This window comes from Equus caballus, chromosome 20 (genome assembly GCF_041296265.1).
Source record: "Equus caballus isolate H_3958 breed thoroughbred chromosome 20, TB-T2T, whole genome shotgun sequence".
NCBI lineage: Eukaryota > Metazoa > Chordata > Mammalia > Perissodactyla > Equidae > Equus > Equus caballus.
This window is the reverse complement of record NC_091703.1, coordinates 2,782,508-2,795,157: the sequence shown is the minus strand read 5'-3', so window position 1 is coordinate 2,795,157 and position 12,650 is coordinate 2,782,508. Positions and strand designations below refer to the sequence as shown.

At 42.8% G+C, this 12,650-nt stretch overlaps 1 pseudogene; it reads right to left on the bottom strand.

Annotated features, from left to right (window-relative positions):
* Positions 1-1,154: 1,154 nt before the first annotated feature.
* Positions 1,155-12,415, bottom strand: LOC100055707 (protein PBDC1-like; annotated as a pseudogene).
* Positions 12,416-12,650: the final 235 nt, after the last annotated feature.

Here is a 12,650-nt window from a genome sequence, read left to right as displayed (position 1 = left end):
AGCATCCAGGGAATCCATACTTTGCTTTCTCTTTTCCATCCCTAATATTTCTGATTGACTCTTCTTTATAGTTTCAATCTCTTTTGTGAAGCAGCTCCTGAACTCAGTCAATTGTTTCTCTACATCCTCTTTTACCTCATAGAGTTTTTTGATGATAGCTCTTTTGAATTCATTGTCGTTTAGATTACATATTTCTGTGTCCTCAGGACTGAATTCTGTGTACTTGTTGCTTTCTCTCTGGTCTGGAGATTTGATATAGCATTTGATATTGCTAGAGGAGGTGGGTAAGATCGTATGTATCCTGATATTATTTGGTTGCAGTTACTGCCTATTGCCACTGGGTAGGGGTCAAGAGCCATGTAATCTGAGCCCTCCACCTTCAGTCGAAATCCCAGGCAGTGGAGCAGGTATGGGGAGGGGCTTTTTCTCCTGCATGCTCTCCAGGCTTTCTTGTTCTTACTATCTGTTCTCCTGGGGTGTTAGCTTGATGAGGTCACCCCCCATGAAAGCTTTCACCCCATTAGAGGACTACTTTCTAGGCTGCAAGGGCCCTAAGGAGTCCTTGGTGATCTCTAGATTGCGCGATCCCTCCCCCATTCCTTCCCTCTTGGATCCTCCCGTGGTCACAATCGCAGTCTTTAGGGGAGGGAGCGAAGTTCTCTCTTACCCTGTTCCAGCTCCTCTGAGGGGGACTCCAGCCTCTCCACCCTCCCTCATATGGTTGCGTGTCTCTCTGAGGTGTTTGTGTTGTTAGGATGTCCTCTGTTTGAGTGTGGATGCCCCTTTTCATTGTATGTTGGAGGGGAGAGAGTCCTGGGCAAGTTCACTCTGCCATGATGCTGATGTCACCTTGTTCATACTTTTTTTAAGAACCAAAAGAAATTTATTTACAAAATTTCTTACTTGACCAGTGGTGAGAATCAAGAAACAATATACCAAGAAAGAAACAACTGAGATCCCACCAATAGTCTTTAAGACAGTTCATACGAAAGAATGGTCAGAACAGCTCCAGATTAGGCTAGAAAGATGTCCTTCCACGTGCCCTTCAGTTGCACAGAGACGTACGTTTAGCCAAAGGGATCTGTGCAAATAGCATCCTGGTACTTGTAGGCTCAGCTGAGTCACAGTTTCTAGAGTGCTGGTCCTTATCTACCTTACACAGCTGTTTCACCACATTTGTTGATTTCTTTGTCAGTTTCTTTCTCTTTTTCTGCCCCTTTGTTGATTTCTCTTCTTCCCTTTCTCTGTTGGCTCCTTTCTCTTCTCCTCCACAGTCAGCTCCATTCTTTCTTCTGTTTTGGCTCCTTTCTCTCCTTCTCTGTCCTGAACACTAGTGTAAACTGCTTTGCTATAGCCTTCTCAATTTTGAGCAATTTCAATGGCAAAAAATTGTATCCTGCAGGCAAAATGGTGTTTTCCTCCAATGTAGGCCTGAAAACAGTACAGTTGCAGCAAAATACTATAGTCGAAGTCTTCTGCAATCCCATCAAACTGCTGGGGGAATGGCCTCCACTTCTCTTTTGCCAATTCTGAGTTGAGCTCTTCTAAGTCAAAAACATCTATCCTGAGTTTCTCAGAATTTTCCCAGAAGTCGGAATAGACTTGTTCATCCACTTTGGTGAGTTTCAGAACTGTGGGTCAACTGATGAAATCAGTAGTAGACTTCTGCATGCTGCATTGCTCTCATGGCCCAAGCCATCTCGGTGTCAGGATCATTCCATAAGATCTGCTGGGAGAGAAAGAGCATGTGCCACTGACACCAGCTTTCCAAATCCAGCTCATTAATTCCACTAGTCACCTCCATGCTGCAGCTCACAAAGCACGGCCTCACTTTCCCGGAAATGACTTTTTGTCTCTTGTTTGTACATTTCTGTATTTGTTTTTTAAAGATTTTATTTTTCCTTTTTCTCCCCAAAGCCCCTCAGTACATAGTTGTATATTTTTAGTTGTGGATCCTTCTAGTTGTGGCATGTGGGATGCCACCTCAGTGTGGCTTGATGAGTAGTGCCATGTCCGCACCCAGGATCCAAACCAGCGAAACCCTGGGCCACCGAAGTGGAGCACGTGAACTCAACCACTCGGCCACAGGGCTAGCCCCTCCATATTTTTAATTAAATATAAATGTTAAAGAAATTCATGATGGAATACCACTTAGAAAATAAATCAAAAGGTTAAGAAAAAATGAGTAGATATAAAAGAGAATCAGAAAGAAACTCTGCAGATAAATAGTAGCCCATACTTAGCTGAAGGATTAGTGAATTAGAAGATGGAATAGAGGAAATTCCAGAATGTACCATATAAATGTAATGAGATGAAGAATACAAATTAAATATTAAGAGATATGTACAGAAGGAAAAATTCTGTCAATCACCTAGGAGGAGGTCGATGAAGATAGAATAGAGAGAATGCCAGAGGAGCTTTACTCCAAGAGAGTGGATGAGAACACTCAAGACATGAGGGAAGAAATGAATTCCATGCCTAAAAAATCCTACTCAGTACTGCAGAGACTATTTTCTTTAAATCCACAGATGAACATACAGCAGAACTGAAGAACATCAAGGTAAAGAGAAAATTATCACAGCAATCAGAGAGAAAAGACAGATAATATACAAAGAAACATTAAGAATGACAGCAGACCTCTTAGCAGTATCAAAAGATGCCAGAAAACTGCAGAACAATATCCTCTAAGTATCAGGGGGAAATAACTGTGAATACAAAATTTCATATCCAGATTGTCATTCATGCAGTAGGAGAAAGAGAATTTTTTTTTCAGGTTATGTGGCAGACTACATAATCCTCCTTATAAAAAAACTGGATGAAATATAAAAAGCACCATTTTGATGTATGAATAGCTGTCAAGAGAGTAAGAAACACTTCCTGTGGCCAGAAATGAAATGGGAACATGAAATGAAGGTCATAGGGGAGTGCCAAAGTCATCAGCCACCTTGAGGGTGGTGGGGAATCCATGGTTGCTGTGGTCTACACTTCGCTTTCAAGGAGAGGAAAGTGGGGTCTGTGGCAGGCTGGGAGTCACATTAAGAAATCACCCAGAAAGCCTGATTCCACAAGGGCTGCACTCTCAGCAGAGGGAGGAGCAGGAAACCAGGCCACTCACAGGAGCACTGACGCTCTCATCGGTGTTGGGGGTATAGGTAAAACCTCCCCTGAGAGTTTGGGGCCACAGGCTGGCCTCGCAGGTGTTCGGTCCCTGTGTTTACAATTATGGACAGAGCAGAAATTTTAAATGTTAACCAGAGAACACTCCTAACAACTTTATGTCAATCTATTTGAGAAGCACTGTACATTTCCTAGGGGGGAAAAATGACAAAACTGACTTAGGAAGAAATTAAAACATTGATGAGTCTATAACAATGAAATAAAATGGATCTGTAATTCAATGTTTCCCACAAAGAAAACATGAGGCCCAGATGTGTTTACAGGCAAGTTCTTATAACACAACAGATATTGCTAATTTTATAGAATAGAAGAGGGAACTTTCCTAACTGATCCGAAGCTATTTTAAAGATGATAACAAAACCAGGCAAGAAAATACTAGAAAGGAAATTACGAGTCAATGTCATACATAAGCCTGGATGCAATATTTCTGAGTAAAATGTAAGCAAATAAAATGTGGCCATGTATATGTTTCTTAAAAACGAAAGTACAATGTGACCAAGCTGGGTACAACCCAGGGACACAAGGGTGCCCTAACATTGGAAAGGTATTAATACAACTCATAAGGTCTATGAAAACCATAGGATCATATCAACGAATGCAGAAAAACATTTTCTAAAATTCACCTCCTTTTCCTGTTAAAAAATCTTTTCAAATTAAGACTAAAAAAGACTACAAAATGTCACAAAACATGTAAAACAAATATTTTGTTTAATGATAAAACTTTAGAAGTATTTCCTTTAAAAACTGAAGCAAGACAAGGATCCCCACCATCACCACTTCATTCACCATTATAGAGCTAGCCGATGCAGTAAGTAGAGAAAAAGAAACAATGACATGTATTGGTCAGCTCTTACCACCATAATGGTACAAACCAACTACTTCAAATGTTGGCGGCTTGCTACAAACCCTTCATTTTCTTTCACAGGTCTGGAGGTCGCTGCAGTTAGCTGGGCTCATCTGAGGTTGACTCCAGGATGAAAGTCAGATCCAAGATATCTGCTTCATGTGCCTCCTCATCGGATCATGGGCTGAAGCACGCGTCACTAGTGCAGACGTGTAGTTCTGTCAGGAGGGCGGGCTTGAGATGCTCAGCCCAACAATGCAAGCAGATTCACAGCCTCTGCTTGGACATGGTAAGTATCAGGCCGCTCACGTTCCACAGAGTGGGAAAAAGAAATATTTGTTAACAATAATACATCCTCTTGCATCATATGTGAACTGGAGTGGAGGGAACAAAACTGTTAATGTTTGCAGATGATATCATTAACTACAAAGACAAAAAGAGAGAGAAAGAGCACATCAGCAAGGTGTCCGGCTCTGAGATTGATATATGAAAATGAGTAACATTTCTACTACCAATAAAAAATTTGAGAAGAACTAACATCTTCATTAGCAACAACAGAAAAAGGTATCAATGTGTAGGAATGAAAAAGATTAAACTTGGTGTGACTCAAGCAGGGACCAATAGAATGGACACTATCTTAGTATTGGAAAGTGTCCCCAGCTGTGACAGGCGTCATCCTTTCAGATGCAGGATATGGGTGATACCAAGGATCCTCAAGGAGGTGACGATGGGGGACACTCAGTAGCTGAGGGCAGTGAGTACAGTACCTTTTTAACTTGCAGTCTTCAAGGTATATTTTTCTAGCAAAATCTAAAGCTAATTTGTGTTTCTATTCTTTTCTTTGCTAGAAAAATATACACAGAAGACTGAGTAACCACCAAAGGAAAAGGACATAGAATGTATGACTTTCAAACATAAAAAGAAAATTTTGAATCTCCAAAATCTGTGGGGAAGACTGATTCTGCCTGATTTTGTCGAAGTTTCTTCTAGAAAACTTTCCTTCTGAGACTTTGCACTCTCCTGAAGGCAAACAAATCATCAAAGAATTCAACGCCTGCTCTCTAGAGCCTTTCTCTGATTAGGAGAAAAAGAAAATGTCTCTCTCTGGTCCTTTCCTTCCGCGGGCCGCCCCCTTCCAAAGTCTTCGACAGTTTCGTACTGAGTGGACGGTGTGCTGACTTTTCAGTCTCCTTTCCAGCACAGAAAGCATAAACTAATGGCAGTAATGTCACTCCTATATTTCCATTCGGGCCAATGAGTGCAAGGAAAAGTTTGTTTGGGGGCTTCTGGGAGAGAAATTAATATGCTTAATAGGAACAAAATCTTAAGATGAACAGAAAATCTCGCCCCAGTGGTTGCTAGCAACCATCTTGAAACAATGAGGGAAGCTAACCAAAGAAAAATTTGACACATGTATGATGGCAGGGCCAATATTATCATGGAACATTCAAAGTAGAGAGAGACAGAAGGGGTCAATGGCCTTATCCTCATGCAGCTCTATATCAGGGAGGAAAATCTTTCTCCAAGTCAACCTCTCCTTACATCGCAGTGGCAGGAATGGGTCAATGCCTACCATTGACTGGCAAAGAGAAACAGGCCTGCGTGGATAGAGCAATCATGACGTATCCCTTAGTGCTAGGCATATTGCCATCTATATAAAATTTGGCTTCTGTTAAGAAAGAAGGAGGACTGGCCGTTGGATACACAAATAGTATCTGCCACCCCTGTGATCTGTTGAGGACCCGACTTCAGGAGACTGAGTCCAGCTCTATATCATTCTGGCATGTCTTATCTGTCCTGGCATCCTCACAGGCTGAACTCCTTTAATCAACCACGCTCCCAAAGCGCCACCACTGATGCCTACATGGAAGTAAGCAATAGCTAGTTGTAATTAGGTATTGCAATGAAAATGAACAAACTCAGAGCTGGGTTGAACCTAGGGTGATTCAGTAATTCTCAGCTAGAAATGGCTGCGGCACAGACCTGGCTTAGGAGCTTCTCGTCCTCCAAGCCATGCTCCTCCTTCCTAGCAAACAGCCAACAGGAATGCCTAGGACATAAAGTCCCTTCTCACCGGTGATGAGTCATAAAGGCTAGGAATAATGATGGTTATGCATTATGAATCTCACACAAAAACTCCTCACCTGCCACACACTCGCTCAAGGACACTGAAGCCTTTGGTCAGAAAAATGGAGGAGCTGGTGGCTTTGGGCCACTCCAAGGGCTGACACCAGCCCTGCAACCTCTCACTTAGATGAGCGCTTTCACGCCTCTGATGTTTGCCATTCCCGTGTCATCTTCATAGCAGTCTCTAATAATGGCTCATAGAATTTTTCTCTATAGTTGCTGGCATATAAATTCCTATGAATTTTCCCAGATTCCAATAACAAGATTCCTGTGCTAGTGGCTCCCAAATCATTACAGAAATTAGTACCACATTACAGTCGACAAGATGTGGAATGCACACTGCTGAGTAAGTGACACGGATAGCCTTAAGAAAAAGTGCACAAAATGGAAAGGAATTAAGAAATATGGGCCGGCCCCATGGCCGAGTGGTTAAGTTCGCGCACTGCACTGCAGCGGCCCAGGGTTTTGCCCGTTCGAATCCTAGGCGCGGACACGGCACCGCTTGTCAGGCCACGTTGAGGCGGCATCCCACATGCCACAACTAGAAGGACCTGCAACTAAGATACACAACTGTGTTATGGGGGGATTTGGGGACATAAAGCAGAAAAAAAAAAGAAAAGAAATAAAAGTGGTGGGAAATATCAATAAATATTAGACACATACTGGAAAAGATACAACAAAACAAATAAAGTGGAAGAAACACTCAAAGGCTGATCAACAGAGACATTTTCTGGTTAAGCTGCTTATCTTCAAGGGAAAGAAAGAATCTATGACAATTTAGGCAGGAGTAAGACACAGGCAAGAGAGAAAATTCAGGCTGACTTACCCTTTTCCATATCAACATTTCAACATGCAAAGCCAGAGCTGACAAGGGGCAAATTGCTATGAAACAACTGGAAGTATGATTGAGTCAACCAAGGTACAGGACTAAGGCTGAACGATGCTATTAATCACAATTACAGAAACAAAGTTCAGTGATATAAAACCTGGCCATCGTACAAATAACTGTGCTACTAACAAAAATTGGAAGATGAAGATAGGAAATGTGAGAAGTGCAGCTGGGCTAACTGTCTCATAGTTCAAAATGGCTCCTCATTATCAATACACAGGATTCAAACAGGAAAGAAAGAAGGAAGGGACAGAGGACAGTAGAAGGAAACCAATCTATGTCTATAGTTATGAGAGTCCAACAATTATATATAATTATGTTTGTGTGTGTGTAACTGTGTGAGAGAAAGAAAAAAGCAAAGTGCAGAACAGTAGGCATAGCATCATGCCATTTTTGTCAAAAGAAAATTAGATTTTGCATATGCACAAAAGTGAGGCTGAAACAATATACAAACTATTTGAAACTGCTGACAGTGGCCGCCTCTAGAGATTGGAACCAGGCAGGGTGCTCCACAAGACATGCTCACATTTAACTTGATGCTCTTATACTTGTATGTATTGTTTGCATTTTTTCAACCAAAAGTTAGAGCGTTGAGTATCCTCCATCTATAGCATGTAATTGATCCACGCAAGGCTGGTCTCTCATTTTACAGATGTGTGTATTTATGAGTTTCTCCCTTCTATTCCCATTTGTCACTCCCATTTGCCTTCCCCTACAGGCAGCCACACTCGTGTTTAATGTGCATCATTCTTTGTATGTTTGTGTTAATATATTTTTAATTTATAGAAACAATATTGTTACACGTTTTGTTCCTCACTTTGCTTTTAATATTCTCCATAGTGCAGGTTGCGTGCAGCTAGTGCATTGCCTCTATTTGCCCCACGCGGTGCCCCTACCACGCTTTCCCAGTCTCCTTCCCAGCAACCGACATCCAGGCTGCCTCATCCCCCTGCCTCCTCCAGTAACGCCTCATGGAGCTAGGTGGGACGTCTTTGGTATGTAAGCCCAGGAGAACTGCTGTGTAAATGAGTATGTGTACACTTAATTGAACTAAGCAGTACCAGACATTTTACTTTTACAAGAAAATACTAAAAAGAGCGTTAATATTTTTTAAATTAAAGAAAACACTTTAAACTCTGGGAAAAAAGAAAGATTTGTTGTATGGCAACCAGTCTTTTTTTTTTTTTTTTTTTTTAATAAAGCTATTCTTTACCCACAAAACAGTACTGCTATATATGAGAAAAATGAAAACTTTCCCCAATGAATCCCCATTTTAGAACGAGAACACATTTCTCTTTCGCGGAGGCGCCTGTTTCCTGGCAGGGAAAGCTGTGCACGTTTAAGCTCCCGTCAACCCGCGGTGGCTCAGGTGCCCAGAAGGCTTGACTCTGGACGCCGGGGCCAGTCGCCTGAGAACTTCAACTTGGAGGAGTGAGCTGATCCAGCTATGCCATGTAACGATGAAGGTTACCTAATTAGAACATATTTGCCATAACTACTTGCAGAGTTTCCTTGATTTGTTTACAGTGTAAAAGCTCAAATAACCAGACAGCCTGGTTTAAAACCGGACATCTGGCAACTCTAAAAAAATTCAGTTGTCTTTCCTCAGAGAAAATTGCACGTATCTATTGATGTGGAAAATAAAATTTCTGAAAATGGGTTAAATTATAGCAAATTGTGGCATGTAGAATTGGTAAATATAACATTATACTACACTGGCTGAATGCAGCGATGGGGGAACATTATGAATGACTAGATATTGTTAAAAGTTATAATCGTTTTACAATTTGTAACATAAACATACTGTGTAATAGTCTGTGAAAAAAATTTACTTGTGTCTTTCTATTTCATAGACTTATTTCAGCGTTACCTTTAAAAGCTACTATAAATATTTATGTGAAAATTGTTTACATAATTAAACCGCCTCTACTGCTCAAAGTGCTTCCTAATGCTGATTTTAACGTGAACGTATTCATTCCTTTCGTTCTCTCCGAGCGCGGTTCTGCCTGTGCCACCAGGACAGGCAAACCCACCCCTGTGGAAAACGGGCCTCCGACGTCCAGACGCCCACACTGACAACTACACGGATCCACTGAAACGTCGACGCGCTTAGACTAACGCCTGCGCTCGGGTTTTCCACATCACTTTTCAACGTTTCCGCCCACGTGTTGAGGGTCCTCGTCCACTTCAGGGCCGAGCAAACCCGCCCCGCGCCCCGAGGGAGGCGGAGCGCCGCCACCCGGGCGCCCACGTGGACGCGCGCAGGCAGGGTCCCTTGGCCGGCCTGGATTCGCCCCTTGTTTCGTTTGTTCTATGATTCGGGCTCCTTTCGCTCCAAAAACCCTGCAAGGCAGAATAAGAAGAGGAAAGGATGCAATCTCCATTTTTCTCCGCTTTATATCACTAAGATGATTTTTACATAAATATCTAACTAATCATCCACAGCTTTAACGTTTTATTTTGCCATCGCCGCATCATATAATTCCAGGTCTCCTCACTGTATAGATTATAAGCAATCAGAGGATAGAATGCAAATCTCAGCACCGTTCTTTGCTTCTAACCATAAAGCATCACAGAGCCTTGAACCGCTCAGGACGTGCTTTCTGGTTATGAGAAAGAAACTTAAATCAATTGTTCCTGACACAAGTATGTTGGAATTGAATGCAGCAGGTGCCTAACGCATTGGGGCTCATAATCCTAAAGTAAGAAAATATATTTAACATGCTGGTAGGGTTGGCCTTATTTCTAAGTATTCAGCTATCATATAAGTAATAGAAGTAAATAGAGACCACTGCTCTGATGAGACAGTGTTGTACCTGGACGGGGAGCAAGACTCCTCGGTGGCGACCTTCTCCTCCAGGCTAAGACGACACAGCCCGGCTCTGAGAGGGTGAGCCGCTTCAGAAGGGCTGAGCGCTGGATGGGCAGCTGTGGACAGCTGGAGGGGCAGCCTCCGTTATGAGAGAGGTCAAGCTATGGCAACACGAGAGCATTCACTACTCTAAAGCAAGGGAGTGGCCGCTTGTTCCTGAAAAAAAACTGAGACCGTTTGCTCGGAGCAGGAGTCTGATGTAGCGGGTGGGAGACGGACCAGGCAGCCTCACAGCACCCAGCCAGTTCTAAGAGTCTGAGATTCTCCCTGTGAATGGGAGATGCTCTACGCCTTCCAGGAGTTGAAACGTTCACCGTCAAAGGAATAAGCCTCAAGAGAGACGGGGCGGGCGTGACCACTGCTGTCAGACTGTGCGAATAAAGAAAAGCACACTGGCCGGTCCCTGAGCGGGTGGCGGAGGCAGGCTGCCTCCTCGGCGCTGGCGGCGCTGGCGCGGCTCTTCTCCTTGGACGCGTTCGGGCCTTTCAACCTTCTCTTCGCCTGTTTGGGTGCTGCTGGTAGACAGGAAGATAACGAAAGGAAGGAATTTGCGGAGCTGAGTTAAAACTAGCAGAGTTAAAACTAGCAAAGTCAGAACTGTCGAGGCAAACTTTACCTGCTTTACCATCTTCTCTCCAGCCGTAAGGCCTACACGGCGCTGGGACTGCGCTTCTTGCGGAGAACAGCAGATGACCCTTTGTTTTGATGTCTTTAAAGTATTTGTCCTAAAGAGGAAAGGAAAACAAATAAGCCAATGTGTTACAATTACTGGCTGTATAAAGATCCAGTGAAATGAGAGAATTCAAGAGTGAACCGCAAAAGATCTTTCTTCATAAAGAAAGGAGTATAAAGTTAATCAATTTGGAATTTTTCTTTCTATGATTCAAAACACATTTCTCTGAAAATGTTCCTATGTCTGAAAAATACATATCACCACTTTCCTAAATTTAAAAATACCGAGTTAAAACGTCAAGGGGCAGTTAGACTGTAGGTGTATTAAATACATATATGAAGCTGACTGCCTGCCATATCATTTATTACACATAAAATTCCAATTTTGGAAATTCTTATAATTTTAATTAAATACTTTTAATAAAAAAACTAACTTTATTAAAACTTTAAAATACAAGTAATGTTTTATTCAGACGTCCAAATCCAAGTAATTTAGCAAAAGGTTCAAACATCTGCTTCCAAAGGAGTCTCAGCAAGTGTTGACAACAAGATCCCAGCTCCATCCTCGCTCAGATCCTGTGTGGATGCTGTACAGAGGTTGCTGGAAATGAACAAAAAGGCTGCTAAGTTTCTGCTAAGTCACAAAGAAGCAAATGGACTGAGAAGATACTACATGATTTGGAGAGCTAAAACAACCCCTGAGGGGTACAGCTCAGCCAGTCATTTTGCAGATAGGAAAAAGGAATCCAGAAAGGTGAAGGAAATCACTCCCCACCCCAAGGTGAGCTGGTGGGGGCTGGGCCCAGGGCCTGGAAATCACTGCCCACCCCCAGGTGAGCTGGTGGGGGCTGGGCCCAGGGCCTGGAAATCACTGCCCACCCCCAGGTGAGCTGGTGGGGGCCTGGGCCCAGGGCCTGGAAATCACTCCCCACCCCCAGGTGAGCTGGTTGGGGGCTGGGTCCAGGGCCTGGAAATCACTGCCCACCCCCAGGTGAGCTGCTGGGGGCTGGGCCCGGGGCCTGGAAATCACTCCCCACCCCCAGGTGAGCTGGTGGGGGGCTGAGCCCAGAGCCTGGAGCTGTGTGCGCTCCCCGGGAAGTTGCTCCTGGCTGACTTGTTCTCTCCCAGGGCTCTGGATAAATTATTTTGGTCTCACTTGAAATAATATAAATCAATCTATATTTGTTTGAAATAAAATCACTGACAGAAATTTAAATCATTAAGGCATATTATAACTGTCCAAAAATCCGTTAAGACTCATTAGAAAATAAATTTGAGCTTTCCACATTAAGATTTCCAGAGTGCCATGTCTACAGCAAACAGTTTTATTGAGATATAATTTTTAGGCCATATAATTCATTCTTTTAAACTGTAAAATTCAATGGTTTTTAATATATTCAGTTATAAATGTGTCACCACAATTTTAGAATTTTTTTACCCCAAAGAGCCCCTATTCCCCTCAGCCATGACCCCCAAACCTCCATTCCACCCCCTCCCCCTCCTCCAGCCCCAGGCAGCCAGCTACTTTCTGTCTCTATGGATTTGACTGTTTAGGACATTTCATATAAGTGGAATCATACATTATGTGGTCCTTTATAACTAGTTAAAACCATTTTTTAAAGACCTGGGGGGAAGAAAAAGCAAATTCAGAAGTATTTCTTCAAATCTCTTTTTCTTTTCTTTTTTTCAGTAATCTAGGTGACTTTGCAACATGAGTCCAAACTTCATTGTCTCCTGTTTTGGAAATGTGGTTCTCCTGTTATCCTCAGGAGCATGGTACTTGCTCTGCCATCCTGCAGCTCGCCTGGGAAAGCAAGCAAGCTGCACCAGGCATTGCGTATTCTTTTGTGACCCCTGCTGGCTGAATGTGACAGTGTGTTTTCAAAATCAATCCCTTGGAACTCTTTTCCTGTCTTAAATCTTAGAATAATGAAGACAGCACATGACTATTAATTGGTATACAGTGTAAGATAAATTCAGCTGCTGAGTATTAGTATCCTATTTTTTCCCTAGAAATTGCAAAACTTTGACTCAGTCCTAACGCTGTCCAGAATTGTTGCCTTCTTACC